Source organism: Penaeus monodon, chromosome 14, assembly GCF_015228065.2.
Source record: "Penaeus monodon isolate SGIC_2016 chromosome 14, NSTDA_Pmon_1, whole genome shotgun sequence".
NCBI lineage: Eukaryota > Metazoa > Arthropoda > Malacostraca > Decapoda > Penaeidae > Penaeus > Penaeus monodon.
Window position 1 is genome coordinate 4,481,115 of NC_051399.1, and position 7,500 is coordinate 4,488,614.

Here is a 7,500-nt window from a genome sequence, read left to right on the forward strand (position 1 = left end):
TCTCTTCACTATCGCTCTCATTCTATTTTTATTACCTTTACTCCTATTCTTCCCAACATCATCCATGCCTCTCTATCCCCTTTTACTTCTTCTCTTCCCATCATCATCTTTATCATCCTCTTCTCTTTATGGTCCTTCCTATTACCATCCATCTCACCTCCCTCTCTTTATTCCCCTTACCTCTATTCTTCCGATCAACACGCTTCTCGTTCTCCTATCTTTATTATTCTTAAATCTCTCCTCTCCATCATTTTTCTCATCTTCCTATCTTTATCACCCTTACCCCTATTCCTACCAATCGATTTCTAGGGTTAATCATCAGGGTTAATTGGCGTCGAAATTCTTAATTGCCCTTAACCCTCTTCCTCATCATCATCCTTCTTAACTTCCTCTATTCTTTATTGCAATAAAGCTTTTTTTCTTCCCCATCCCCATCATTCGTATCTCCCTTCCTTTATTCCTCCTTCTCCTATTCTTCCCATCATCGTATTTCTCGCCCCCACCCCCTTCTCTTTATTTCTGTTACCGCCATTCTTCCCTTCATTGTATTTCTCGCCCCCACCCCCTTCTCTCTTACCGCCATTCTTCCTATCATCGTCCTTTTCTTCCTTCTCCTCTCTTTATCACCATTACTCCTCTTCTTACCAACAGTCAGGTGATCTCCAGGATAAATCTTCACCGGCTCACTCAATATTCTTGCCTGCTGGAAGTTGGCGTCAAAATTCTTGTCCTCCCCAAGCGGCGCCAGTTCACGCCCGTTTCGGAAATGTCTCAGTTTGATGCTGCGAGCTAGGGGGGGGAGTGAAAATGGGTGGGTGGGTGGGGGGGAAGTGAGGGGGGAAATGGGGGGAAATAGGGGGGAGAATGGGGGTGGAGTGGGGGGAAATCGTGGGAAAATGGGGGAATGGGGAAAGAGGGGAGGAGAGAAAAAGCGAAAGATATGGTTAGAATTGGGGGTGAGACTGGTGATGGGGATGGTGGACTGCGGGGGAGAGCGAGGAAGATGGTTAAAATTGAGGGGGGAGAGAGGGTTGAAAATGATAATGTTGGCGGCGGTGGTGGTGGTGAGTTTGAGGGAGAGAGTGCAGGAAATGGAATGAAATGGTGGGGAGGAGAGTGATGGTGATGGGGATGGGTGGTGGTGAGTTTCAAAGGAGATGATGATGATGATGATGACGATGGTGAGGATGGTGGTGCGGTGAGTGGTGGTGGTGGGGGGGAGGGTTGATGCTAAAATTGGTGGTACAGATGATGAGGTCATGAGCTGAAGGAACACCAGAGAAAAATCTTTATGAGCGGTGATGATGGTGATGATGACGGAGTAAGTTCAAGTGAGGGTGAAGGAAAATCTTTTAAAAAAATGGTGATGAAGATGGCGATGATATTGGTGGTGTCAAATTAACAGGGGACCGAAGGAAATTCTTTAAAAATGGTATGAGTGATGATGGTGGTAATGGTGACGAAGTGATGGGAGATCCGAGGGAATTCTAAAAAGATGATGGTGATAGTGATGGTGCTATCCAGCTGATGGGAAAATGAAGTAGATTCTTCCCATTGATGGTGATGACCGATAATAATGGTGCTAAATTGATGAGACGCTGAAATATATATATATATTATATATATATATATATATATATATATATATATATATATATATATATACATATATATATATATATATATATATATATATAATATATATATATATTAATGTTTATCATCATCGTGATTATATTTACCACAACAATACTATTTATATAATGGTAACACTGATAATGCATACGAACAACTATAAAATAAAAAAAAGACAAAATGACTGAATCAGTTCGGGATAAAAATCCGTTCGCCTCACCTGTATAATGGCCATGGAGGAAAATCATGAATACATTAACTCCATCTTCAGGAATATTGCCCCGAGTGCAGTCTGCCGAACAGTGACCTGCCGTGACCCAGTCTAACCTCCTGGGCGGCACCGTCAGGGAGAAGACGATGGAGTGACCCACGGCGAGGTTCCCTGCGTCCTTTTCCCTGTGGTTGGATGAGGTCATGGGGTCAGACAGGAGGGCAGGTAGGTCATGAGGTCAGAGAGGAGTGTTTAGTGGGATTTTTTTTTTGTAAACTATGTTAAAGGTGTTTATCCTGTCATGTTTTTATTCGTGTCCATACCTCACCTACAATTCGTACACACACACACACACACACACACACACACACACACGCACACACACACACACACACACATATATATATATATATATATATATATATATATATATATATATATATATATATATATATATATACATATATATATATATATATATAAATATATATACATATATGTATATATGTATATACATATATACATATATGACTAAAGCGATGGTCCAGTGGACTCCGACCTTCGTGGTCTCGAATTCAATTCCACGCCGCGGCAGTCGTAAAAATGCCTGTTTTCTAAATGCTGGCTCGAGCCCGAGAAAACGACATATCACCTTGATAAGTCAAATGCATGTGTCGCACGGGAAGTTGCCGCCGCGGTTGATTAGGAAGGGCATCCAATCAGGCAAGGGTGGCACTGCCATATAACCTCTCAAGTAATGAATTGAGAGAGGCCTATGTCCTGCAGTGGAATGAATGGCTGTTAAAATATATATATATATATATGTATATCTATGTATATATATGTATATATATATATATGTATATATGTATATATATGTATATATATGTATATATATATATATATATATATTTTATGGCCGGATACCCATCCTGACGCCAACCCTTCTCCACTCACCCGGGCCCGGGCCCGGCACTGACTTGGGCTGGCTTGCCCACCCAGTGGTTAGGTAGGCAGTGGAGGTGAAGTTCCTTGCCCATGGGAACAACGCGCCGGCCGGTGACTCGAACCCTCGGACTCAGATTACCGTCGTGACCACACAAACACACACATAGTCCATACAAAGGCATATGTATTCATCTTTCTCCTTTTTTCAAACACCATAATCTATGTTAGTTACGCGCCACATTTCACAGCTACATGCAGTTAGCCAGGGTGGTAAATAAAGAACTAAACTAAACTAAACATCATTAACTTAACAGCATTATAACTCCTTCAAAATATACCTTTCACACTAACTTTCTCGTTTTTCTTCTTTAAATTTACCCCGATTCTCACCGCATACCTGTCATCAACATTTTTAACATCATGCACTTTAACCGTAACATCATAAGTGGCTCCATAGCAATCTATAGCTCTTGTGTATACTGTAGGGAACATAGCCTCGACTTACTTTATCACTATAGAAACATATCCAGTTTATCTAATCCCTGTTTTCTATCAGTTTATTTTACTATATACATATTTTCTTATTTTTTAAGTAGAGAAAATACACATTCATCATATCTTTATAGAAAAAAAATCTCTTTAAACATGCAGGTTTAATTCTATCTTAGTTAAAAAAAACTTCATATTAATTTTAACAATTAAAAAAGTACTCTTTTTCTCTCTGTCTATCTATCTATCTATCTTTCTAGATCTGTGTATATCTATCTATCTATCTTTCTAGATCTGTGTCTATCTGTCTATCTATTCATATCTATTTATATATACCTATCTCTATCTATCTATCTATTTACCTATCTGTTTATATCTATCTACCTATCTACCTACTATCTATCTATCTATCTTTATCTGACCATAATAATCAAACAAAAACTCAACGTCATATTATCTCCCACTTTCTAAAGAAAAAAAAAAGATACACCCTATCAGTACATATATAAAATACGGAAGTTATAACCTGCCCTTATCTCCACTTATAATAAGAGCGTCCTTATCTCAGTCTTATCATTTTGAAAAGAATAACTTTACCAACATGATAACAAATGTAAAACGCACTCAACATTATCTTGATATGATTCTGAAAAAATAACATATATATATATATATATATATATATATATATATATATATATATATATATATATATATATATATATATATATATATATATACATATTGTCAGGATAAAGAGGAACTCGCTAACTTATCTTACCTGTAATAAATAAATACATAGATACGTAGGTAAACAAATGCATGGATAAATAAATGAATGAATAAACGACTTAGTAAGTGAATATGTAAATGAGGGAATAAAGAAATAAAAAGATAAATAAAGAAATATGTAAATAAATGAAAATAAAGAAAAAATAAAAAATAATAAAAATAAAGAAAGATATCAACAAACAGATGAATAAAAAAACGAATATATATAAATGAAGAAATAAAGAAATAAATAGATACACAAATAAAAAAAAAAAGATAGATAAAAAAGAATCAAATAAAAAAGAAAGAAAAAATATCAACAAACAAAGAAACACGAACCACACAATCAAGGCAACTTCAAAGGGGCAACACACTCACCTTATCTTATCAGTATAGTATATCTCCATCCCCCATTCCACCGTAATATCTCTCGCATACCGGGCGTTGTCATAGTGGGTCTGGAAGAGCAGGTAAGTCGACCCCCCATGATCCTCACCCAGGGGAAAACCCACGTGGTCAGGCAGCATTTCCCCCTGTAAGGGAAAAGGGGGTAAGAGTAAGGTGGAAAAAGGGGTAAGAGTGGGGGTAGAAATAATAGAGTAAGAGTGAGATTAGTGGGAGAAAAAATAGTGTAAGAATGAGAATGGTGGGAGAAAAAATAGTGTAAGAATGAGAATGGTGGGAGAAGAAAATGGAGTAAGAGTGAGAATGGTGGGAGAAAAAAATAGAGTAAGAGTGAGAATGGTGTGAGAAAAAATAGAGTAAGAGTGAGAATGGTGGGAGAAAAAAATAGAGTAAGAGTGAGAATGGTGGGAGAAAAAAATAGAGTAAAAGTGAGAATGGTGGGAGAAAAAATAGAGTAAGAGTGAGAATGGTATGAGAAAAAAATAGAGTAAGAGTGAGAATGGTGGGAGAAAAAACAGAGTAAGAGTGAGAATGGTGTGAGAAAAGAAATAGAATAAGAGTGAGAATGGTGGGAGAAAAAATAGAGTAAGAGTGAGAATGGTGGGAGAAAAAATAGAGTAAAAGTGAGAATGGTGGGAGAAAAAATAGAGTAAGAGTGAGAATGGTGGGAGAAAAAAATAGAGTAAGAGTGAGAATGGTGGGAGAAAAAATTGAGTAAGAGTGAGAATGGTGGGAGAAAAAAAATAGAATAAGAGTGAGAATGGTGGGGGAAAAAAAAATAGAATAAGAGTGAGAATGGTGGGAGAAAAAATAGAGTAAGAGTGAGAATAGAGTAGAAAATAAAGCGAGAGTAAGGCATTAAAAGGTGAGAGTGAGTTGGAATAAAGAATAGGAGAGACAAAGAGAGAGAGATAGAGAGAGAGAGAGAGGGAGGAAGGGGTGGAGAAGGAGACAAAGAAATTGAGAGAGAAATATGAGAGAGACAGAGAGAGAGAGAGAGAAGGGGGAGGAGAGACAGAAGGAGAGAGAGAAAGAAAAGGAGACTAACAGCGAAATGGATGAATGGATAGATAGATAGATAAATAGATAGATAGATGGATGGATAGATATGTATATATAGATAGGTGGTTCAAGGGATGGATATATCGATAGATAAATGGATAGATGGATGAATGAATGGACAGATAAATAGATGGATAGATAGACAGAAGGATGGATAGATGAATAGCTAGAAGGATCGATAGATAGATACATGGATAGATGGACGGATAGATGGGTTGATCGATAGACAGATGGATAGATGGATGGATGGATGCATGAATAGATAGACAGACAGACTTTGATAGATGTATAAATGAATACGCAAAAATATTAATATCAAATAAAATAAAATGACAGAAACTTTTTTTTTTTTAAGTCAAATAAAGTCGACACATGTTGGGGGATACATAGGTAAAATATTCAGGTTGAGACACATACAGCTGGGAAAAAAAATATTTATGTATATATCAATATTTATTAATAGTCATAGAGCTGATAGATAAATTATTTTTAGAAATAGAAATAAATATAGACATTTGTGTTGTAGTTAGAAAGAAAGACAAACAGGTGGACTGCCAAACTGACTGACTGTCTGACTGATTGACTGATTTATTGACTGACTGACTGAGTGACTGACTGACTGATTGAATGACTATCTGACTGACTGAATGATTAACTAAGTGACTGACTGACCCATTGACTGACTAACTGACTAAGTGATTGACTAACTATCTGACTGACTCATTGATTAACTGACTGTCTGATTGACTGACTATCTAGCTGACTGATTGATTAACTGACCGACTGATTGCCTATCTGACTGACTGATTAACTGACTGACTATCTGACCGACTGGATGACTGGATGACTGACTTCCTAACTGATTGACTACTGACTGACTATCAGACTGACTGACTAACTCAGTAACTGGCAGAATGATTTACTGACTATCTGACTGACTGATTGACTGGCTGACTGACTGACTGATTGATTAACTGACTGATGACTCACTAACTCACGGACTAACTAACACACTGACTGATTGGTCGAATGACTGGCTAACTGACTGACTATATGATTGACTGACCGACAGATTAACTGACTATCTGACAAACTGACTAACTCACTGACTGACTGATTAACAATCTGACTGACTACCTGACTGACTGACTGATAACTGACTGTCTCACTGACTGACTGACTAACTCATTGACTGCCTGATTGACTGACTGGCTGACTGACAAACTGACTCACTAAAAAACTAAAAAGGAACCATTGTAAACTGAAAAAAAGTAATAAAACGAAATATATACAAAAGTTATAAACAAAAGAGACCTTTGTCAAAGTCTCGCATATGTGTAGAGATGCGTGTCACTATTACCACAGATGTTATTAGAATAACTTTGCTCTCTCTCTCTCTCTCTCTCTCTCTCTCTCTCTCTCTCTCTCTTTGTGCCTTTCTCCCCCTTTCTCTCTCTGTTGTTCGTACTCTCTGTCTCTTTGTCTCTCGCTCCCTCACTCTCTCTCTCTCCCTTTCTCTCTCTCTCTCTCTCTCTCTCTCTCTCTCTCTCTCTCTCTCTCTCTCTCTCTCTTTCCCTCCCTCCCTCCCTCTCTCTCTCTCTCTCTTTATCTCTCTCTCTATCTATCTATCTACCTATCTATCTCTTTGTGCATTTCTCCCCTTTTCTCTCTGCCTTTCTCTCTCTGTTGTTCGTTCTCTCTGTCTCTTTGTCTCTTGCTCTCTCTCTCTCTCTCTCTCTCTCTCTCTCTCTCTCTCTCTCTCTCTCACACACACACACACACACTCTTTCTCTCACCCTTGCTGCCTCTCTCTCCTTTTCACTCTCTTCGTCACACTCTCTCTCTCACCCTCTCCATCACACACTCTCTCTCTCACTTTTCCTTACACTCTCTCTCTCTCTATCTATCTCTTTATCTATCTATCTATCTATCTATTTATCTACCTATCTATCTCTCGGTGCATTTCTCCCCTTTTCTCT

The 7,500-nt window shown here is 37.9% G+C and overlaps 1 pseudogene; it reads right to left on the reverse strand.

Annotated features, from left to right (window-relative positions):
- LOC119580806 overlaps window positions 1-7,500 on the reverse strand; it is a 26,980-nt pseudogene that overhangs the window by 8,099 nt on the left and 11,381 nt on the right.